This window comes from Argiope bruennichi, chromosome 3 (genome assembly GCF_947563725.1).
Source record: "Argiope bruennichi chromosome 3, qqArgBrue1.1, whole genome shotgun sequence".
In the NCBI taxonomy this organism is placed as follows: domain Eukaryota; kingdom Metazoa; phylum Arthropoda; class Arachnida; order Araneae; family Araneidae; genus Argiope; species Argiope bruennichi.
Genome location: NC_079153.1, coordinates 4,582,324 through 4,608,641, shown reverse-complemented (window position 1 = coordinate 4,608,641; position 26,318 = coordinate 4,582,324). Strand labels below are relative to the sequence as shown.

The 26,318-nt window shown below is 30.1% G+C and overlaps 1 protein-coding gene across 1 annotated transcript in view; it reads right to left on the bottom strand.

The window, feature by feature from the left end:
* The window catches only part of LOC129964288 (muscle calcium channel subunit alpha-1-like), a 293,395-nt gene that overhangs the window by 195,219 nt on the left and 71,858 nt on the right, over positions 1-26,318 (bottom strand). The window lies entirely within an intron of this gene.

Sequence of the window (26,318 nt, the reverse complement as noted above, 5' to 3'; positions counted from 1 at the left end):
ACATATTTAAAATGGTTTCTCATAAAGATGTAAAGCAAAATAAAAAAGACAAACACATCTGAAAGAAGCTACATTTTTTAAATGTTAATAACAGATATTAACAGTTCTTTAAATGTTTTAATTAAAATACAAAAGAATTGTGTTCATTTTCGTTTGCAGCGCGTTTAATCTTTTTCGTGATCTCCGAAAATTACCGGCGTCTCACGATGAAGTCTGTTTTTAATTTTCTGGCTTCATATTTCACATCAAACTGTCACGCAAGCGCTAAATTTCACTTTTGTTTCTTTTTTCTTTTTTTTTTTTTTTGGCATTGTCATGAATCATTTTCGCAGAAAGATTGCTGCAGTGCCTTTGGTTTGAAATGTACGCAGTTTCATTATTTGAATCTGACTCAAAAAACACTGCAGATATTAGACATTCTTTAGACAATTATAATTTTAACGTTTAAGTTAATAGCGAGCGCAGAAGACATAAAAAATCCAAGCCAATAAATATCTTGTAAAAGAAAATGGGAGAAAATATAAATAAAAAAGGCATTTACATAATAAACAAAAAATAATATATTTCGTGTCTTAAGTAAATAAAGGCAGAGTTAAGTTACAAATGTTGCTCCTGCTTATTTGATTTAAATTCTTTCATGGTTGCAAGTATATATTTTCTTGATAAAATGGTAAATTCTAATAACTTTTCATTACATTATGATAGAAATCTGAGATTGTGGGCAGTTTTTGGCATCCAGTGGCAATTCAATGCTGCAGTAATTTCAAAGCTTAAATGATTGTTAAGTTTTTGTTTTCATTTGATTCCCTATAAAACGCTTAATCTGCTTGCGAATGAGGAGGGGGGGAAACACAGGTTGCAAGCTTCCGTAAACTAATATATAAAAATTGTTTGTTCGCATTTTATGCGCTGCGTACCGTTCATCCGATGACGATAAAACTTTGCCAACTTATTGCTTTGAACCTAGAAAATCCATGTTTTTCACATGGCCAGTTGTATGTTGGATGCTCACGAGTCGGACAACCAAGAAATTTATTTGTTTTTGCTGAAGACCTAAAAAATTTTGTCTATTCTAAAATATACTTGAATAATAAAGTAAAAAAAATAATAAATATTATTTCTACTTCTCCTTTATCTGCTTTATATGCCATTCAATTTCAATAAATGTATTCATTGACGACACGGAAAAAAATATCATTCTCTCTGTTACTAATTAAACAAGAAAGCTATTTCAAATTTCAAAAAATATTTCTAAAATTATTTCTTCTGCTGCAGCAAACGTGCCGGGTGCCATCTAGTATAAAACTATAAAAATGATTTATAAAATATTTTAATGCATAAATAGTATATAAATAAAAATAGTATAAAATAAAATATAAATAAAAAGTTCTGAAAACATACTTAAATAGCATTATAAAAAGGGTATGTAAAAAACAGATGTTAAAATAAAAATGCAAAATCGAAAAGCTCTAAAAAGAAAGAATAGAATAAATAAATTTATCCTATGAATGGTATGATGAAGATAAAAATGTCTTCTAAAACCGAGCCATTTTTCCTTCCTTCCATCAATTTGGTCTGAAATTAAGACCTAAGTATAATGACCAAATAGTGGTGGTTTTTTTTTTCTTTTTGCTCCTTATGATGATTGAATTATTGCTTTCAAATGAACATGAACAGACACATTAAAGTTAGTCAATCCAATGTTGATTTGAAATTTGGTAAATATATTCAATTTTTGGTGCCAAATTTCGTCTATATATGTCGTTGTATGTTTGAATTATCGTGTTTACATGTGCACTAACCGAAAAATAGAAAAACCACCCTTAGACTTTCCTTAGATGTTGGTGGATGCGAGTTTTAGTGGCACAAGAGCCAACCTTGGATAAACTGGGACAGTCGTATGATTAAAATATTTGAAATAGTGGGTAAGAAAATACGTTAAAAATAATCGTACCAAAGGATATTTAAAAAGAATTACTTTAAAAAAAACTAAATTTCACTAGCTAAAAAGTTGCAAAACGTTATGAGAAAAAAATGGTAAAAACTAAATATATACGTAAACGCTAATGGGCCTTAAAAACTGAAAAATATTTTCATGGGGATGTACTCCCACCAAGTCTGACACTGTTGGAGATGAAGATTTGAAGAAATGAATTCGCTGATTATTAAAATTTGGGCACTCAATCTATATACATAATTGACACTAAAAACAGTATTGCAAGTAGAACATGTAGGTGTCTTTTCTCCGAATAGCAAATGCTTGTGCGTAAAACGCGTGTTTCCCACACGGAGACGAGTCAATTTTACATCATATCTTCACAAAGGCAGAGCTCACCACAAAACCAATTGAAGGTTTAACGTCATGCGACTTGTTATTGATTTTTAGATCCCATGTTTCTTGCCATAATCCATGTACGAAACTAGAAAAAGGATCTCTTGACATCACAATAAACAAGAGGGTACCTTCGCTAGAACCTTTAACATTTGACCAAAATCATTTTTGTGGTTTTTATGTGAAAATCTCGCATCAAATACCATCCATTTTGTAAACTCTATTTGTTCCGTTTACAGCTTGATATAATTCGAAAACGTTTCTTCGGATTGAAAAAGAATCTTAGGTTTAAAATAGACAGGCAAGATTCATCAAATCTCGAGTTAAACATTTTCGGTAATGACAATGTTTCTATTTTTTACAGTATTAGGTAAAGGGTTAAAAACATTGATTTATTACTGTTATTTAAATTTTTAGAGCTATTTCGGTGTCTATCGCAACACATTTTACAACCATTAAATCAATTATTTTATTATGATATATAAATCATCCATCATTTATGTTATGCCAGAAATTACCTTTTAACGCATAAACCATCGAGTAACTAAAATTTTAAAGTACTAAAAATAAGCACACTTTTCAGTATATAAAGATGATATCAATCAATCCAATCCCAGCTTAAATCTTTCTAGTAACGTAGCTTTTTATGGACTCCGGAGCCAGAACCCATAATGTTTACCTTTTTCTCTTCGGATGAGCGAAAAAGTAAACTTTGTGTTGCAAACATAAAAACTTGTAGTGGAGGGCGAGACCCTAAAAATACAGGCCAATCATTCCGGATATTTCAGAGAACGTCGAGGCGAAATCTTCTCTCATAAAGTATAGATCCTGTAACATGTATCGATTATTTGGCTTTTCCCAGGGTTGTACCTCAGAATCACAAAAGACGTAATAGGTTTTTCCATTTTTTCCCCCTTTTCCTGTCGGTGTATTTCAAGTTCAATTTTCAAAATTGTTTGGGAAAGATGGAAGTTGGTCTGAGGCGAATGTGCTTTCCTTTTGTACGGGGTACGACGCGTCGATATAGACGGAACAAAATAAAATGGATGTTGTTATGAAGATAGGGGCTTTTATTAAAAATGTAGGTTTAGTGCGAGTAAGAAAGAAAATACTTTCAATCTTTAATACGGAAAGAATGAAGTACATACGTACGTTTTTTTAAAGAGAGAAAGTTTGTTGTTGGGTTTGAAAGGAAGGGAATTCCCATATTTTACTTTTCTTCCTGTAATTATGTGCGCAAGAATGAAATTCTGATGCAATAATCTTTAGAAAAGGAATCTGACTAAAAATTTTAATTTCCTAATGGAGGATAATTATGTTTAGGTTTTATCATTTAGTTATTTACATCAATTGCACCGATTATAAACGGCTGTGACCTCCTTGCATTCAATCAAAAGAAAAAAAAATGTTTTTTTCGTATGTTTTTCATAATTGACTAATGCCACTTTCCTTGAACACAAGATCAAAATCTATTTATTAGCCCATTTCATTACCATGTGAAGTATTTATTCTCTTTGCGTATCATCACTGCGGTGCTAAGACCATCTAGAAAGTATTCCAATGAAATTGAAGGCTGAAGAAGAATCCAATAAGATTTAATCCCTGCATCAAGAATGAGAAGTCAAGAAAATTCAAGAAACCACTAAATCAAGATAAAGAAGCCATATAACAAGAGAAAAATTCAAGTAGATTTAGTGAAGAATGTGCACTCGGCGATCGGAAGTGGAACAATTTGTGCCACTAAGTTTCACGGTAATTAGCATAAAATGGGTTGCAACATGGATGCAGTCCTTGTGACCAAAGAAAGAATATGGCTGTTCCAAAAAGCATTCATTAGAAACTGTGCGATACACCGACTAGCCACAGACTATTTTGGAAACTTCATGGGGCCACCGAAGAACAACCCCACCTTGCACGAAGGAGCAAACCACATTTGATAGCACTGGACCCTTACAAACAATAAAGAACTCTCTAGAGAAAACGCATATGGGTACAGAAACAGAATAGAAAAAAAATTACATTTTCCATTACATATTAAGTTGTGAAACATGAAAAATGTATAAAATACATTAAATGAGCGTTAACTTTTTACATAAGGATTGAACAAAGACGAAAGCTTTGACAAAATTTCCCTAATGGAATATTTAATGACTAGAATTTTTCTGAGTTCTTCGACGTTATGAGGTATCCAATTTCTTCGCCATCTGAGTCTGTGTTTTCGGCATAGTGCACAGGCCTTGATCACGTGATTTATCGAATCTTCTTCGGTGCCCCACTGACAATTCGAACTTTGAAACGACTTTGATGCATAGAAAATACACCGTTGCCAGTGTCTACTTGGTTAAGTTAAAATTCACCCTCAATTCGGTTAACCGAAACGTTTTTAAAATGTTGATTGGTTGTTCGCCCCTTGATTATTATCCTTAATTATTACAATTATAATTATAATTATTACAATTATTATTATAATTATTACAATTATTATTATAATTATTACAATCCTTAATTATTAGTTGTTGTTTTTTTAGTCTCATTTCTGAGTTGGATTGTGGACGCATGGAAGGATATTTCTTACATGTTGTACCATTAATTTTAAACATTTCTTAACATACGATATTTCTATAATATATTTTTTGCATACTAGCTGATGCAAAGGTTATAGCAGTGTATTTTTTCACTAAGTTCAGGTACATATGTTGTACCAATAAAATTTCTTTTCCTTTTAAAGTTCTTGTATTTGGTTGTTCCACTATGAATTTTCTATGTGAATCTACTAGAATAATTTAACAACTGAATCATCTTTTTTCTAAGCGCAAGATGAGATCAAAGCGCACACTAAACCACTAGCATTTTACGCCTCCATTTGAGCTTATTTATCTTTCCGCTAATTATATTTCTAGACCAATTTCACGTCCTTTTTTTTTCCTATTTTATTACAATATGTATAGTAAACAGTTTGATTACTAGTAGAAGAAAAGAAGAATAAATTACCACAGAGGTACTTAAAATGGACAAAATTATTCATAATTTAATACATATCTCTAAATTTGATCTAAAACTTTGATTGAAATGTTTCTTTATATAGAACTTTATGCTATTGTATATAGTGTTCATAGTGTACAAATGAACCTAAAGGGAGCTGTCCCGCGGACTTATAATATTTGATGCTGAACTAAAAATTTTCTGTAAAAATTGAAATAATTTTTTAGCCATCTGATTCATTTTTTGTTTTAATTATTTCGGTCATTCTATTTAAATGGTAACAATAATATAATTGGATTTTTGGACTCATTTTTCTGATAACTGCAATATTCTTTCAGCACTACACATAAAAACAATTTGGAAAATTACATAAAAATCAATTACATAAAAATCAAATCGACCTCTTCCAAAATGACGTTAGCGCATTACTTTCGCTCACTTCCTTTTTTACTTCGCAGCCTATTGTCGTTATGTTATGTCTATCACTCATTAAATATCAATAATTAATTACTCATAAGAGCGTAGGAGATACATGTTCCAGCTAGAAATAATGGTATAAAAGAATTTTGGAGATAATATTGCTATTTAAAAGATAACCAAATATGAAGGTAAATTCATCAGTGTTAGAGGTGAAGATGATCATAAAGCAACTTGCCTAAGGATATAATAAAATCTATAGCCTAGAACTAGGTAGCAAGGGAAAAGAGAACTGGAGTAGATAAATTTACATCCATCGTATCCCATCTCATACATGCATCAAGAAAAGACAGTACTGACTAGGATAATTATAGGAATATTAAACATTAGAAGAAGTTCTGATATTTATTAGGCTATTTAATAATATTTAAAATTAATGATCCAAATAAATTTATCCTATTAAAATACTCTAAGAAACAGTCTTGTCCCTTTCTTATTAAACACACTTACTTACTTACACACAAACTTTCTTATGCACACATTTCTTATTAAATTATTTAAATGGTATTCGCAAATTTATTCAAGCAAATATATTGTATTCTATTGTAAAACTTAATTACAATTAATAGAACAACTTTTTTAAAAAATACACATTTATACTGGCCTTCTATAAAATAATATACAAGACTTCTCTATGTATTTTCTCTTTCTCATCCTATTTTATTTCTATGGACCTAACGGCTAGTTCCAAATTTATTATTTTTGTTAATTTATGATGGCATTAATAATTCAAACATTCAAATATGAAATAAATATGGTTTAGAATTTATATGAATAATATGAAATATTTACAAATATCACAGACCGTTAAACAATATTTTCTAATTATATTTTATCAGCATTTTTTGTTACCATTTTCAAAAGTCAAGAGAATAAACTGTTGAATTATTTGAAATTTACGCTGTTAGTACCTTATATGTTATACCGATATTCCCAGCATTAAAAGCACACATATGAAACTTGGAAAGCTGTCCTCATCCAAGGTTTGATAATTGTTTAATATTCATCATTCAAAAATGATTTTGTGTATGCGAATTCGAAAAAAAGAATTTCTTTCCCTGAAAATCGAAACTGGCTCACTGTTATTGTGTGTTGTGACTTATGGCACTTTACAAGCCCGCTGACAGTTATATGTCAGCGATTTAAGCCAAATGAGAGTCTCTTTTTTTTTTCAGTAGCGCCAACTAGGGCCAAGAATACGACTTAGTTACTCACACGTCACAACCCTTTTGACGGGAAAGACTTCATTCATGCATTTCATTCACTCATCCACAAATCGTAATTTATACCTGAATCAAAGAACAATCACCTCTGAATCAGTACCCCCAGTGGTATTACTCTAGACATGGAGGAACTGGCTCTCTACGACCAAGTTTGCTTTTCAATGCATATAAAATTGAAACATTCAATTTTGTGGAAATAGTCATATTTCGACTCTGCTTTAATGATTGATTTTAATGAATCATTTTGTATATATTACACGCTGTTTATTTTAAAAGGTTCTTTCAACAAAATAGAATCAAACAGAAAATACTTCATGCATGCAATTAGAAAATGTGCAATTAAAAGCATTTTTCTATTAAAATAAAACAAAATGTCTTATTTAATTTGATTAATAATTTAAAAGCCACGCCGATAATGCCGTCCTTTCGATTTGACCCGCCACCTCCCCCGATGCTCTCGATGTTTAGATTCCTTTTACACCCAGATGTTTAACGTGTCTTGATGAAATCCATTAAAATATTTTGATAAGGAATGTTTAGGCACACTTTTAATTTATCAACGGAATTTTTTTAGCGTAATATCGTATTTTACATTGTCAGTCGTCTGTGACTGTCATGGAAAATTTAATGTTAGTCACCATTGACTGATGCGGCCTGAACGGAAAGTTCAGTGTCTGTCACTGAATGACAAGCACGGTGCTTAATGTATCAACATCTCATTGATCATCTGGGAATGACTTCATAATACTGAACCGCTGTTACACATCATCTCATTCATCATCCCCTTCTGAATTTCCAAAGTATAATAACGAGTTTTGAATGTAAGAGGCTAGCATACATGGAAAAGGGCTGGAAACTTTTACTCGAAATTTCGAATACCATTCGATCTTTGTAGCATCTAAAATATGTAAATATTATTTAAAGTACAAAAAGAACTGGGTATTTACCCTCAAAAACAGAACTCCTCAAATTTTACCTTTCTTGTTACAATAATTTATATATCCACAAATTCAGTTACATGATAGCTTTTAAATTAACAGCATGGTGAAATTGACATATGATTATAAAATAAAATTTTATTCAAACATAGAATCTATTTTGTAGACCAACCACCTGATTGGAAACATTAATAAAAAAATCCATATGACCCTTTAATAATTCAATTATATGGCGTGTCTAAAATATTTTGCTTTGATAATTACGTTTTAGATGCCAACCACTACTTCACCGAATTTGTAGAAGATTACTTTTAAAAATAAGTTAAGCAAGTATTTTTTTAATTTTAAATAAAAGTTTAAGATTTAATCTTAATTAATCTAAAATATTTTTGAAATTTGTATTTAAATACAATGACTCGAAAACGAAAAGCGCCGGATAAAAAAAAATGCTTATGAAGTGTTTATAGCAAAGCTATAGATGAGAAGCAAATTATCAACTCCATCTGCCAAAGAATAGACTGACCGTCTTTAAACAACTGTTTATTTATATGAGAGCGTGATTACTCTAAAATGTAATAAATAAATGAAATGAAATCTACAAACTTGAAACAATGATGAAAAATATAGAAAATAACGAATTAAATCCATCAGTAGGAAGAGGTAAGTATCCTAAAATATGTGCTCGAATCTCCACATTGAAAGGTACAATTTAATTCAAATTGTCATCTATTGTAGAAGTATAAAGTGAATGTTGAAGGAAGACCCAGCTAGTTCATTTTAGATTTTTAGATATTGTTATGAAAAATTAAAGAATCTTTTTTTATACAGGATGATTCAAAACTTATCGTTCAAATTTCGTGAGGAGGTAGGGAATATCTCAGAAAATAGATTTCACGTAGGCTTGGAAACTTCATTTTCATGGATAAAATGGACAAGTGAATTGAACACAAGGAAAAAGTAAATTTAAGTGGTAACGAATGTGACCCTTATTTCAACAAGCTAAAACGCATTAGTTACCAGTAGATACTTCACAGTAGATGCTAAAATTGCGACCATTTACTCGAACACGGGATTCAAGGCGCCGTCGCATCGATCACTGAACATTTTCAAAAATGCCTGGCATATCACGGACAATGCCTGCGGCATATTCGCCGAGATATGTGACATCAACAGGACGGAACTCCAGACCATAACACAATTGTTACGCGTGATTACCTGAACCGAACATTCGGAACTCAATGGAACGGAAGAGGTGCATCAATCGCTTGGTCACCCAGGTCACCTGATTTATCCCCCTGGATTTCTTTTTATGCTGGGCCATGAAAGACCATGTGTAGAAGACCCCTGTTGGCAGCAAAATGGACCTTGTAGCACGAATAGTGTCCTCAACAGGCATTGACCATGATATGTCAGACGTTTTTAAAAATGTTCTGCCGTTAGTGCAACGACGCTGTGTATCCCGTGTTTATGTAAATGTTCGCAATTTTGAGCAGCTACTGTAAATTTGTACACAAACCTTGTTGGAATAAAAGTCGCATTCATTACCACTGTGTTCACTTCACTTGTCACTTTTGTTCATGCAGATTATGTTGCTTTCCAATGTGAAATCGGTTTTCTGAGGTATTCCCTACCTGCACACAAAATTTGAACGATAGGTTTTGAATCATCCTGTATAAACAATGTAAGCTATAATGTTTACTTTATTCGTATAAATTAGTCAAAAGATTTACATAAAAAATATGAAAGAATTTTGACAATTTATACTTAGTTTTAAAAAATATATAAATAAATAAAAAAACAATTGTCAAACTAAAACACGGTATCAGAGAGTTTGCAGCAATGTTAAAGACTGTTAAACATTGCTACAAAAATACACCATATTCAGTCATATCTATTAACGGTAAATTTGTAAACTATTCCTTAGGACCATAATTATTTTTTTTTTGCTTTTAAATTTAAATAAAACCTATACTATATAAGAGATGCATGAAAACTCCCAATCAAAAAATACTGAATATACCTCCCAGCTAGTAGAGTGCCGGATTTTCTTGAAGCAGGATCTGGGATTAGAATAAAAAGATCCTTCTCGTGTTGCACCCAAATGAGGGCCGCATTTTACACGAGACAAATTGTTGGAAGATTTCGGTTGAAGTCAGTCGTTGCTAGGCAACGAGAAACGAGACTAAAAGTATATTGTGTTCCAGATTAAATTAATGGGAGAGGAATCATTGCAGCTCTGCAATGCTGGCTTGGAGAGTTATTATTGAGGGAACTTTTATGCTGGAAGTCAAATTTGAATAAATTCATATATTCTCTAGATGTATGTAATTAAGTTACTTGAGGTTTATTTCACCATGTTCTAGTTGGAAAGAAATAGTTAACTTTCTTATATGTAATTTGAAATCCAAGCATGAGTTTTACAAATAAATATTAAAATGTAGTATCTGTGCAAGTATGATAATGAGACAGCAAATTGATTCTTGATGAACAGACACTCAAAGTTGGATCGAGTGTGCATGTTAATGTATGTTAAGACCAAGATTTATGTCGAAAATATCTTCAAGTTTCACATCAAGGAAATGTGTGTTTTGTTTTAGATAAAATATTTAAAAAAATCAAAGTAATTAATATAGAAAAAAATTATTTAACCTTTGTTTGTTCATTTTTCAAAGCGAAGAAATGAAAGAGAGGTTTCATGTTTATTTAATTTAATTGTAGTAATGTGTAGAAAGTATAGTAGTTTTAGTACACTAAGGAACATGAAGATTATTATGGGATGGATCTTGTTATTCAAAAAAGGCAACGGTTGGAAGCTGTATCTAGAATGGTCAATTTAATCACTTCGTCCCCATATACTCAGACTTTTGGTAATATCGAGTCTGAAGCCATGATCTCTCAGTAAGCTGCTTTAACTGCTGCCTTTACACCTTGCCACTAAAAGGGAACAAATTTAACACGAGAATGGAAAAAACATATTATGGAAGTATGGTAAAAAACATATTATGGAAGTATGGTAAAAAACATATTATGGAAGTATAAGATGTTCTGCCCATCTGTGGAATGGGTGGTACAAAACTATAACACACTAATTATTTGCTTGAATTATTAATATATAAATATATATAAATAATTCAAACAAAATATAGATGAGTAAAGCATGCTCAAAGAAATTTCTAAATGAAACGTCTTTGAGCAACAGCTTTTATTAGTTTTCCACACAACATTTTATTCGATGAAAATAAACGTTTTGCTTTTACACAGGTAATATTACCTTTAAAGATAAAGTGGGAGGGAAGCGACACTGTAACACTCTTTTAAAATCAATTTGACCAAAGTCCAAACTCGAGATCTGAGAATTCTAACAGTTCTTAACAGTTGTTGAAGTCAATACACACAACGATTTTGTTATTATTGTTATTCTATACAAAGGAATGTTGTTTATTAATAAAGAAATAAAAGCAGTAGCGACAAATTTAAATGAAAAAAAGTGGAGAGTTTTGACGAATTAAGTAATTGAATTAAGAGGCAAAACACTGATTAAGTGAACAATACAGACTGGTTTTCATTCACTTACGTAAATTAAATTGGGGTAAATTTATTTTTTCTCGGAAATCCGTACGCATTGACGGATGTTCTGAAAAGTACGAATGCATTTAACTTTATTTCTATTTAATTCTAAAATTAGAGCACATTTCTATTACTTATAGATATTACAAAAAGCCTCCATTTCATTTAACACATAAATCAACAAGTAATTTTAGGTAAAAATGTCGAAAATTTTTTTTAAAAAATAAAGTTTAAAAAGGTAACCTTTAGTGTGCTTCTAAAGTAATTAATGCGGAATTTTCATTGACAAAAGCCTGGAATGTTACCTGCTCAATTTTCATGTGTACTTCCACATAAGGGATTTTAAAACGTTATGTGTGAAAAACAATCAAAATTAATAATCTCTGTACTTTGCAGAATAAAGCTGTATACAACTAAAATAAATAATCTCGCACATGAAATTTATATAAAACAACAGAAGAGTTTTTAAAAAAATGATATTTTTAAACGTTTTGAATATTCTGTTTGAAGTTTTGTTGTATTAATGTCCCGTTTTAATGCAATATCAAAGCTATTTTGGGATGGACCTCGTAATTTTGAACTGCGATCAACTGCCATCTGAGCTGGCACATACCTCTCCAGACTTCCACGCCACACCCGTGGGAGGACGTTTGGCCCCGACGGATTTAACGTGTAACAGTCCCGCTTACCTGACGGTTCTTCGGTAGAATCGGGTCGCGAACCTGAACACCCTCAGGTTCCGAAGCCTAGATCTTACCATCAGACCACCACGGTCCAACCTTTATAGCAAAGCTGAATATCTATATATAATCTTGGCCCAAATCCATCATATATAATTTCACAAAATACACAATCGAGATGGGTTTTTTTTCACTATTCAGTGAAGTTACGAAATATATATAACGGTATTTCTTTTTTTAACTTAGATTTTGCCATTCGGAGGAAAAATGCTGTCATATTTTTAGTTAAGTCATTTGTCTGCAAGTTAAAAGCATTTTCAGGCTTCCTGTATTCATACACGCAGTCCTATATTGGAATTATTAAATATGTTTATTTGTCTATACTATATTATCTTTGCTGTTATTAAAAGTGCATATCTAAAAAATATCAGAATCAATGAAAAAAAAAGACGTACAACAGACGTCACTGATTTGAGATTTTTTGATATTAAGATGGTATAAATTATGTAGTTTTCAAAAATTTCGATATAATACATCAAATTTTGGAACCGAAGGTTTACAATATGAAACGGAGTAGAAAAATCCTTTTTACAACCAGACTGTATATTTTTATATTCTCTCGCCTACAAATTTAAGTAACCGCATGATTAGGTGAAACATCTTATTTCGCAAATATATTGATATTTCAATTCATTCAGAAAAAGATAGGATATTTAAAAAAAAAAAAAACTTTACTTGATTTATACGATTTCGCCTTTTTAATTTTCTTTAACTGTAATTTCAAATATCAAAATTCTGTAATTCCGTTTATCAATCAGATACATCACGATATGCGAAGTATTTAATGAAGTTAATATGGAATTTTTGGTTGTAGCACTCAAAGCACATTCACATGGGATCACGTATTGTGAATAGCATTCTCATGCGGAAGTATAAAAGAGGTATAAGTCATGGGGAGAATGTGTCCGTTTTCCTCATGAAAATTTCAAGTAAAGACCCCAGTTGCGAATTATTACCCATTCTCTAAGACTGTAAAGATCGTCAGCTTCGGAGTACACAACTTTGGTATTGTACTATGTCCCGAAAGAGTATTCGTGTACTGAAATCCATGATGTGTTCCATCAATGAACTTCCATATATCCAGTATCTCTTGTAACTTTCAATACACATTGATGGATGATTCGTTTTCGTTATTTATATGTAAATTTCTTTCCTGATGTTTGCGCTTTTGCGGAATTATTTTTGAAAATCTACTAGGAACAAATTACGATACAGAATATAAAAGTTTGCAATGTACGAATAAAAGAATTTCTAAAAGTTTGGAAAGCGAACTTTGTCCCGGCTCATAGAACATACATGTTCAGTATATGATTTAGATATGTCCAGTTTTTAAACTACAAGAAAGTAATTTCGGAGAAAAAAGTATAGATAGCAAGCTCCGTTGCTAAATTCCTATGCCACATCAATGTTTGTATGTATATATATATATAAAGTTAAAATAAAAATAAAAAAGTGTAAAGATGTTTGATCTGATTGACAGTTGTTTTAAAAAAGAAAGTCAGTGGGAATATTTTACACTTCTTACAAAAGTGTGGCGCTTTTTGAGCCTAGTATCGTCATTTTCTTTTGAGAATCCAGTCTGCATATTAAAACATTATTTCTTAGCATGGGGCAGTTTGAGTCCAGAATTTTATAAAGATCCACAGTTTTTGTGTTGAAATTTCATAAATTTTGCTCCCTTGTCTGCTGCGTTTTCTGAATTGCCGTTGCGCGTTCACGTGCCAACGACATACAGATGAATAGCCAGTCTTCTCTTTGACTGACACGAAACGAGATATTTGATACTTCTCTACAATTTCGGTGTTAATAACACATACTAAAATCCTCCCATATAGCTAATCAAAGGCTTAGTTGTGATATTTACAATGACATGAATAGACATAACGGCAGGCAATCCATTCCACGAGGGCTTAAATTAAAAATATTACAGATCTGTAGTTATATTCATAAAAAAATATCAATTGCTCTCCACCCTTTTCCTTTTTTCAAGGTGTTGTGTTCATAGTCTGAAATACTGAGAGGCAAGCATCATTCAACAAATAATTTGTCGAACTCAAGAATGTCTAAAATGTAGATTCATTAAAATCTTTATTCCAACTTTTTTTTTACAATTAAATACTTTCTTTCGATACTACAACTGAAATATACTTTTAAAAAAACTTCGTATATTTCCATTATTACCCTTCCTTTGTAACTGTCACAAACATCTTCAAAATCTACATGCGTCTAAGCCCCACACAAAGGGACGGAACAGAGTAAAAAATAAAAAAAGTACAAAAGCAGATCACACCGTGTCTTCCTCTAACATCACTTCATCGCATTTAATCTTCCTCTTTCTCTTTCTTCTCACACTTAAGAAAGGTTTCAAACTTTTCAAATCACTGTTTGTCAGCACTTAACGAGCATTTGAGAAACTCGCGGAGCGCCATGTTTGAACAAGTTTTCTTTGATTCTCTGTGCGGAGGAGAAGAACCTTTGTTGGATGTTTTCCAAAATTCCAACCAGAAAATCTAGCCAGCGTTAACATGTGGTACAAAAACCTTTGTGTTCTCACGATAAAATGGAAATAAAAAAGAAATATATAGCTGAGGTGTATTTTTTTCTTCTAGGAGAGAAAAGCGAAACAGCTAGTTCACACTATGATGAACAAGATCATGTGGTTTAAGTGAAGCGGAGATAAAAATTGGAAAAGCGAATGAAATAGAGACATCGCGCGCTTCCCCAACTTTCTTCCTAGATATAATGGATTCCCCCTTTTCATTCCCAATATCATATTTTGGAATCTGGCAACAGAGAATAATAAAAACGCAGGTTGCGTATCACCAAGTCGTAATGAAAAATTCGGCGGCAAAAGATTAAACCATTTCAGGCGTTCGAAAAAATGCGGGTAAAATGAAAAGATCTTCGTCGGAAAAACAATGCGTTTGGATATCTAATTTCATTTTCATACATTTTTTAAATAATGTCTATACTTTTTCAAAGATATTTTATTTATATTGAAGTTAATTTCGAAGTCTCTATATACCTGGAGAAATGTTACATATTATTTTGTATTTGATGTCTCCAGTTGTAGTAAATGCTGAATTCATGGCGAAAACTAATCTTACCAAAGTTTTAATTTATTTCACCATTTTCTTTCATGAATTCCACATAATTTCAGTAAACAAAACCCGTGGTGAGCAAATAAAAAGTTGATAGTAAAGAAAAGTAGTCAAATGCACAATAAATATTTTTGTTATGAGAACTTTTCTTTCTCATCATGTATATTTGAAGATATTTAATGCTACAAAATGAAATATACTTTATTATATATTTAAATAAAATTAATTGTTATGCAAAGATCTTTACGTCATTTAATAATATAAATAGTTAATACTCAATGTTTCAGAATTCTAAATTAAACATTAAGAGTAAAATTCTAGAACAGCTTTTGAAAACTATTTTATTCCTAAATAATGAATAACAAAATAATGAAGAATCATTAGAATTAGACAAAAAGTAACAAAAGAATATTTTCTTCAGTTAAAATATTTCTCACTCACTTTTTATGCAAATAATTTTTACGAATAAATTGAAGATGGGCTGAAATTTTGTTATCCAAAATAAAAAAAAAATTAAAAAAAATATTACGCATTAAATATCTAATATCTTTGAAGAAGTTTTTAAAAATAAAGGATGGCCTGATGGTAAGGTCTAGGCTTCAGAACCGGAGAGCTTCAAGTTCGAGACCTGATTCCACCGAAAAACTGCCGTGTAATCTGGTCTGGTGCACACTGAAATTGTCGGAGCTGAACGGCCTCCCGCTGGTGTAGTGGAAGTTTGGAAAGGGGATACCAGCTTAGGTGTCCTCCTCGTCATCTGACCGCGGCTCTAAATTACGAGGTCCATCTCAAAATAGCACTAGCCTTTCTTGAAAACGGGATGATAATCTAATTAAGGTAAAAATAAAGTTTTTGGTGTAAATAGAAGTTTCTTGCATTCATTATAGAGAAGAAGCATGAATTTGACATTCTTGCCTTCTTCAACCGTCCTATATTACTTTTTATGTAACCTCTGTCAATATCTATTTCTTTCCTTATAAAAACCATACAAATTCTATAAGCGGAGCTTCAAGAATTCCTTTACAGAATCCTAGAGAATTCCTTTGCAAGTTGACTTTCGGAGAGCAGTCTTAGTCCCCCTTCAGGATTAATACACGTAAGATATTAAATGTTTAACATGCATGCACATTAAATTTGCGTTAATAATTTCGAATGTAATAAAATTCTTCTCATTTTAATAAATTCTAATTCTGCCTTCAAATATACATTTGCAGACATGTCAATAGTATAAGCATTCTTAGCGTCTTTCCGAATATTATAAAACCCATACGCTTCTCCTATTTTTCTTTGAACTTTTCTTGATCAGCCAATTAATATGTTGGCCTTTTATTTAAAAAAATGAATTAATGCCATCAAATTAAAAGTTCAGAGTTTCAATCAAAAGGATTTTTTTTTGTGGTAAAATTAATGTTACTCTTTGAAATAACAAGATGATTTGGGGATGGAATATGCACTTTTAATCAATAATCAACTTACAAAGCCAGGACATTACCATTCCTCCAATGAGGGAGGTATACAGGAAGAATACTACTTATATTCCTTTATTAAAAAAAATTTTCTTTTATCTAAAAAAATAAATTCAGGGACTCTGTCTCAAGTTTCACTCGAAAGGAAATGCACAGTGAAGTCGTGTTTTTGTTCTTCTAAGAGGGAAGAAGACAGGACATCATTAATGAAATATCTAACCGTCATGAGCTTTCGTTCGAAACAAAAATCAGTCAAATGAGTCAAATCAAATAAATCAACCAATCATCATATGGTAGTGGTTGGAGGACTTCCTTGATCTTTCTGGTTATTTTAAATGTATAGAAGAACTATTATTCTAAAATTTCCTATACTTAAGAAAGTCGCCTGTTATCTATTACACAGTTACATATGATTAATTACATTACACATTTTCTCGGTTATCAGCTAGAGTTTTGATTTCATGTATAATTCTTATTAAATCCATCTAGAGTCAAAGTTCTTCCTGTAAATGTGCTTATTGTAGCTTAGAAAAAATAAAACTCACTATAAAATGACGGCTCACAGTTAAGAGCATCGTACCTAATAGCTTTGCGATTATTCAAAACTAGGTATTAATTTATGTAGATCTAAATACAGCTGTCAGGCGAATACCGAATTGATGTATTTTTAAATTTATAAATAGAATCAAGCAATTCGTAGATGTTAGAAATCGGAAGAAAATGGCATGGAATGCTATGCCGTGAGTTCTCGTTTAATTGAGCGAAAACGATGACAAATTCCCATTCGTAGTACGCCATCTAACTACAGCAGAGGAAAATGAACTATCGTATTATCAAAACCAGTTTTCCAATCAATACTATAAGAAATAATTTATGAAACAGATGTCAAGGAATATGTTTTTATATAAGAAGAACATAGATATAAAAAGTGTTTTAGGGTAAGAGGGGAAGATTTTTATTAAATATTTGCTCAAGTTTATATTTTTTACTAAGAGATCTCAACCAAATTTATTTCCTTTATCAATAATGTAGAAGCGTTTGAAAATTCCGTATTATTTTAAATCTCGTTTTGACTCTTCTCGAGAATTGACCAATCAAAATTTTGTTATAGGATTTTCATTATTTTATGGTTTATACAGAACGTTTTAGTTTAACTTGAGTAAAGCCTAAGTGTCTGGGGAAAAGAGTTACTTTAAACTGAAAACTGGATGTGTTTTGTATTGCTAAAAGGATTTGTTTTTCACTTATCCAAATGTTTTATTCATATTTTCCGTTTTGAGAGTAAGATAAAATTCCATAGCTTAATGGAAAGTGCAGCTGTGGTTAAATGTTTTTCCTTTTAAGAATTTCGCCTTGTCCGCATTGATTATCGGATGAAGAATGTGAAACCGAAGACTACAAAAAGGGAAAAGAAACATTAAAATTACTTATCTATGAGCGGTTAATTGATTTCTTTATTGTTAGTATTACTTCGTCCTTGTACAAATGGTCGCTTATATGATAAAACTAAGAATTTTTCATCTGAATTCAAAATTAATTTTTTGGTCATTTAACATTACCCTTTTGTATAAATTGCAAAAACTGATACTGCGTAAGCTTACAGTTCTCTTTGTGTATGGAATGGTACATTTAATAATGACATAAATTAAAATGATTTTTCTGTTTCGGTCAATTTTCTATAGAATGTATGCATATTTTTTTAGATTAATTGTGCACTTTAAGTAATGCAAAAAATAATGATAAATCGCACTCTTGATTGCATTAGAATGACGAACAAAAAATTACTTAAGGCCTGTTTCTGCTAAACTAGATGATTCTCACAAGTGAATTCATACAGGAAATAAAGCAATTTTGGGGGCTTTGATAAGATGCTTTAAGCTCCAGGCTATTTTTAGAATCTTAATTGTTGTGGAAGGCGGAAGGTGAGTTATGATTACCCTCTCAAGAGGTTCTCAGATTGGCACAAGTAAATCGAGGTCTCGATATCTGGTTAGCCAATCCATGTGACGAACATCTTACATTTTTATAAACTCGTTTAGAGGATGAACTCTTTCAGAACACGCCTGCTGATCAGTTGTTCATCAAAGCAATGAAATTAGAGCTGGCTACATCAATAAAGAGTGGTTACAGAGTTATAAAATGTCCACTGAATGACCTGTTAACAGAACATTATGTTTAAAAATGAATCATCTAATTACCTAGCTATTATATATCTAGCTATTATTATCTAAAACTTGGAATTATAAATAATCTCTTTGAGGAAATAAAAAGAAAAAATATATTTCAATTAGTTTTTTAACTAATCTGACTAATTAATATTTTATACACTAAGAGTATTAAAAATAATGATAAATTGCAGATTAAAAAGTTTATATTTTATAATTATTTTATTTAAAGATCATGTACTACAAAAAAATGAGACTCTAAAAAACAAAATTCATGCAAAAAATTTTTATTGTGTCTTTAAATCTCTTAGCTATATATTTTAAGAAGACTGATGAAAAATCGCGGCTCAGTTTTAGCTGAAAGTTGTTGGTTATAAAATAAAAAAATATATAATAAATATTTCGTAAAATTGGTAATCATGCTATAAATTCTAGGATGGTTCTTCGAGTGGGGATCATTTAATTATTTAAATTTGGATTTACATTTGTGAATTTACAAACTCATGCATTTGTATATGTATTCCTTGAGTACTTCTGATAAAACTTTTTGTTACAAATCATCTGACCTAAGAAAGTTTTTTAGAATGATGGATATTAATAGCATTTCATAATTTAATGTAAATTTAAAACCCACAATTAGAAAGCACCTTACAGGATTTATTAACGAGAAGTTCATGCTTTCGCTTAGACCATTAATTACTCTTTGAAACCATTAAACTGCTTTACTAAGAAAACAAAGTAAACATTATCCCCCAAAAAGAATAATGCTTATAAAAGGTAGCCGGGATCACTTTTTCCAGCGAGGTGGACCAAAAAAAAGGAAATTCTTTTGTCTTAAGTTTTGATTAATGATTCATTAAAGGAAGGAAGTATTTGTTGAATATCACCCGCATAAACATTGTTCCCTCTTTTACATACCGGAACGACAGGTAAAGTGCTTAAAGAAGTTTGTAGGGTTGAATAGTTTCTGAAAATCATTATTAAAATGAAAATGGCAGTTAAAATTCGAATAAATATTATAAAAATATTTATAAGGCTAAATGTTATAATGTCAGTTATAATTTTTCTAATTTTGTACATCCGTACAACGTTGATTAAATTTCATAATAATACGTAGATGAGTTTTATCTTTTAAAAGAATTTATTAAAATTATTATATTAAATTAGATATTCTGAAATTTCAGATCGCACCAACAGCTTAAAATTCGGAAAGCGATAATGATATAATTATGGGGAATAATATATTCTTATCGTGAGTATTGAGCATTTATAATGAACTATAAGGGTACCGGCGTCCTGGCATAGGGGTAGCGCGTCTTCTCCGGGTTCGAGTCCCGGTTTGGGCATGGTTGTTCTTCTGTGTTCTATCTATGAGCTGTGTGAATGTGCCCCTCTGTAAAAAAGGTTGAGGCATGAAGTAACTAAGTCGTACTCTTGATCCTAGTTGGCGCTAATGAAAATATAAGAGACGCTCACTCTGCTTAAATCGTTGACAGATCTGTCAGCAGGCTTGTGAAGTGTCATAAATAGCAACAACAATAAGGGTAAGCGTGAAGAGAGTTTAAGATGAAAAGTGATTATTCTGAAATAGTATGTTGTGAAAGGTATAACAAAATAAGTTCCGAAATAATGAAAGGTTTCATTTGATGACTCATGAGCTTCTAAATCAATCGGTGCAGGGGTTTGCGGCCACTAGAACTCTAAAGTGGTCTCCTCCCCATTAAAAATATACAATGAAATAATGTTTTTTAAATATCCTTCGAAAATGGGGCATGATAGGAGATAAGCATTTATTGATGGTAAATCTAGATATCATAAACTTTCTTATAAGATACAATCTAGTGAAACTGAGCCAAAGATTGGGGCTGGAGCATTTCTTCTTTGATTTTTCTTGTTATTTTATGCACTGCCTAGAGGAGCAATACGATTAATACAATAATGTTCTGTTAAGAAAAATAGGAAACCTTGAATATTCAATTTGAATACGTTCAATGAATATTATTAAAAAAAATCAAGAAACCTTGAATATTCAATTTGTATGAGTTCAATGAATATTATTTTAAAAAAATCAGAAACCTTGAATATTCAATTTATATAAGTTCAATGAATATTATTAAGAAAAATATCAGAAGCCTTGAATATTCAATTTGTATGAGTTCAATAAACATTATTTCATTTAATTGTAAAGGAAGTTAGAAATAGTTTTCTAGGAAAAGGCTAATGTAAGGATTTGATACATCGGATATTCAATCTGGATAACGCGCAAAGTAAAAAGCGATGACAAGAACACAAGGTTTGAACATCAGAAAAAAAATATTATCACAACAAATTTCATCGCAAGAAAATGTCATTTTTCTTTTCTTATATGTGTCTTGAATCATGGAGTTTACTAAATGTTCTGCTGATATATTGGATTTATACTCACTTCGTTGCCGAGAGGCAGGCTATTAGTACAAAAACTTTTTGGTTTCTCTATTGTATGACGAATACTATTTTTTGGGCTTGTTAGTTCCTATTAATGCAATATGCCTATAGAAGAAATGCTTTTAGTTTGTACTGATCTTATAATCTTAAGTGTGGGTAGTGGATGTCCATTATTTGCTTCTCTGACATAATACCGGAAGCTACTTTATTCGAATGTTATTCGGCCTCCTGTAACAATTGCCAGAGACTGGTCAAGTTGACAATGCAGGAAGTTGCGCGCGGTAAATGTCACTATACATTCTTCTGCGCGTATCAAAGAGTTGCATGATATTAAATAACTTTCATTTTAAATACAATAAATAAATAAACCAACATCTACTATTTCCGGGTAATGATATTGATGTCTTCACAATTAGTTAGCAATAAAAATGAATTAAGTTTTTAATAATATAAATTAAATATTTTAATTGATTTCTTAATAAATATCACGGATTTTAATTTATCAAAAAATATAACTGTTGAAAAACCTTTAACTTAAATGTGTGACAAAAAAATATTTTGAAACAAAACTCAAACAATGAAACATGATAACCCCACGGATCGTAAGTTTTTCAATCCCTTTCTTCATAAAAATCCTTTAAATAAATTCTGGTTAGTAGAAACCGTAACGCTTAAAGAAGAGATGCCACTACTATGAGTTTCACGAAACTTTTAAAAACTTTTTATTTGTTTTAGTTTACATTATTTTATTTACTAAATTTCAATTATAAAAGTAGGATACTTAGGACTGACATGTGTTACTTTTTTTATTTAGAATCTCTTGAAAAAGTCGGAAACAACGTCATTATAGCAGGTACAAAAGAATTTATCGAACATTTTTTATACAGTTTGACCTCTTGTTATATAAAATATGGAATGAAGTGAATTGATGAATGATTGCTTATATTTAAAGTCTTATATTATATATAAATAAATTCTAACATAATTTAAAATTTAGCAAAAATTAGCATAATTTAAAATTTTGATTTTGGCGTTACTTTAGTATTTAAAAGTAAGAAAAAAAAAACTGATTTTCAAGGATATCGATTTCATTCCCATAAAATATTTTCTTTAATAAGTATTTTAAAATTAACTTTATGCACAACTTTATTGTCTGAGAATTAAACCAATTTCTTTGTTCCATCAAATCATTTAACTGCGGACTCTTGGCATTGTTAAAGTCACGACAAAAAAAGTTTTCTTTAGATATTAACTCCAAAATTGCATGCCTTTGGCGAACAGCTATTCGTCCATCATCTATATATTTAATGCAATAGGCAAGCCCAAAAAACCAATAGCTCACTCACTTACTTTGTACCGATTCCTTCAATTTTTTTATTTCATTTTAAATTAATGTAATAGCATTGTCATATGAAATTCAATTGAATTTCATATATATTACAGTATATATTAGAATTATATTACAGAATATTAATTCTGCAAAATAAAATACTAATAGCCCCCAACTTTGATAATAGCTTACAAATAGGCCTCAGCTTCGACAAATGAATCTCTAATATCTAATATAATTAAATCTCATATATTTGCGCTTAATTAAAAAAAATTGTAAATTGACGAAGAATATTTTGAGATTTAGCGATTTAAAATGACTTCACTTTTTCTTTAACAATTAAATTTTAACTTTCCAAAATGAAACTTTTATGTTGTGATTTTGCTTATTAGTTAGATGGTTAATCAATGCATAAAATTTCAAAATTCTAAATAATTAATAAATTTTTTTAAATGTGTTCCGGTCCTTCTTAAACAACAAATTACTTAGAATAAAAAAAGTTAATTTCGGAAAAATATAATTATAGTCTTTCACTTTATAATAATATGCTAGAATAGAATTATTATAATATTCCACTTTCTAATAATATGCTTTAAAATGTTGCATTGGGTTTGGTTTTCATCTTTTTATAATTTTGCTCGATTTTAAAAGTAATTCTGTAAATAATTTTGAACCTCTTACCAAAATATCATAAAATAATAGTTTTTGCCTTGTCTTATTCTGTGTCGATTACAACTGTTGAATTATGAACCTAATGATTTTTATATCGCGAATTTAGATAAACTAAGTTTGTATGCTTATCGCAACTCTCATACTATTAGTTTATTTTGTGTGTGTGTGTGTGTGTTTCATTATTTACAGTTGGCATGCCAATCTATACATACTATGTCAAAATTTAAATGTTTTAAAAGCAAACTGAATTATTGCCAAATTGCTTCTCATGAAAAAACACGTAGAATAATTATCTCAAAATACGATACAGTCTTCGATTATTCAGTTGCATGACGATTTACAATATAATATATATAATCTAAATACATAATATTGCACTTTTTTTCCATTTCCATTTAGTCCGCTAAAGAACAGATTTTTATTTCTGATTGAGATCGTCTTATCGTCAGTTTAATATAAAATCTAATGCTAACTGCTAGAGTAAAAATGGATTTTTGTATGTCATTTCACATTTATATTTCTCTTGACTCTTCAAATTACATAATATTAAACATAAAATGCAGTTAAACATGATGTATTTCTTGTATATGGATTCAAATAAATAAATATTGTGGGCTAAAGAAAAAGAAATGTGAACTAGGAGGAAAAAGAAGTCTTTCAGTACCTTAAGAAAAGCCATTGATTTTTTCTGAAAAATGGCTTTTCAAATGCGGTGAAATGTTTATAAGAGACAAAGACTTAAAGGCAAAAGCTAACGTTGGCTAAATGCCAGTCAAAACTAAAGAGCCTTTAGTTTCTTGTACTTGGATAAGAAATCTTTAAATAGAAGTTTATAGCTTTATTTTTTGAGTAAGTCCTTATACTAGAATTTTTCATTGCTTGGATTTGTACATTTTAAAGCTTCCTCTTTATATTGACGATATCCAAATACAGTTTCTAAATACACATTTTTTAAATATTTTATAAGGCGATTTTGTCAGAATTTTGGATGGAAAATGTATCTTGTTAACTTTAAAATATTTTGTCGTCGTTCTGTTACTTGTAGAATACATTTAAAATCATACATTATTACTCATAATATACAAAAAAATATCTTAAACATCTTAAACTCAAAAAAAATATCTTAAACATTAGTCTCTGAAACCCTTACAAATTCTGTAAATTTGAATAAAAACAGAAATCCCAAGTAGATGATTAATAAGTGCAAGCCAATCATATTTCAAATAACGGTATAAAACACATACGACAGAAGAATAAAAAATATAGTGATACAAAGATATAAAAGAAGCGCTATATTTGAAATTGTTGAACGAATTCGTCATCATTTTAGAAAAATGTCTTCAATATATTCCTTATTAATGTTAATGAATAGATAGGAGATCGAACTAATATTCTTTTTATCATAAAAAAGTCAAAACATTGTTTAGGCGATATGTTTTTACAAATCGTTCTATTCATTGAAATTTCTAAAAGAATACCAATGTTTTATTTGCAACAACTTTATTTTAATTAAAATTATTTCCAATTTATTTTCCAATTTTTATTAAAATATAAAAATTATTTATGTTATGAAATAAACAGGCCACTAAATATGTAAAGATAGGTTAAATGAACCACTAGACAAGCAAATATGAATTTGTTGGCCTTCCTTTTACATCCTTTTAAATACGATCATGAAATAAAACTTTTTCAACGTCACAATAACAGAGTATCAATCATTTTGAAATAAATCAATTATAATAAATCAATCCGGGAGTAGCAGATGATTTTGTGCACAAATATTATTTCAAATATTATATATATATATATATATATATATATATATATATATATTCTTCATTATTCTTCATTTTTGTATTTTTGTGCTGTAAAAAAAGTGAAATTTATGAATATTGTCTGAATATCATGAATAAAATCATGTAATGCAATGCATCTCTGTTAAATGAATACTGCATACTTAACATTTTGCTGCACAATTACATTTCATTTGTACCCTTTCGTATTTCTGATATTTAAATATCTCAATAAAAATAATTAGTTTATTACATTTTTGAATTGATATGGAATACTTTTAATAAGAAAAATATTTTTTAAGGAATTCGAATTCCAGATTCCTTGCACTGGTATATTCCGAAATATACAACTGTAGTACTATTCTATATATATAGAATAGAATTTACAAAGCCGGAAAAGATCATGCCCATTAAAATACACATTCAAGTGTAATTCTAATTAATGTATCATTTTGCATATACATTTGAGCAAAACAATGTCAATAGAATCCAAGGCAATTTCATTTACAAACTTTGTATTTTTTATATCCGGCAAGATAATGTTTTAAACTTGATTCCAAATTCAATAATTTTGCAACTTTCTAAAGTTGAATAAACTACAAAAGATTTAAAGACATCGATTAACTATACGAAACTAAAATTTTAAATATTTAGTCTTGAAAGTTGTTAAATAAAATGAAAGCTGCGATTCGTTTTCAATATAAATCAAGCTTTTCATTACCTATGCATGAAAAAATTTACATCCCCTAAAGTGCGATGCGATTCTTTTAAAATTTATCGGCACTTGAATAAAAATATCGCACTTGAGCGCGTAAAAATGTGCGCCATTCAGAGAGCTAATAATATATTTATAAGAAACAACCTCGAGTGTTTGATACTTAGGAATTCATAGCGATTCAGGAAAATTAGAAATATTATACGTGAATATTATTTGATAATTCAATTGCTTAATGGTGTTATAGAACATTTATATTATTTCATAGTGAGAAATGTACAAGTATAACATATATTAATACTATTAATATATGTTATGTACATATTATGGAGATTAATATTGCTGTAGAAGGAAAAATGCAGGCATTTAAGTATATTCTAGTACAATTACTGA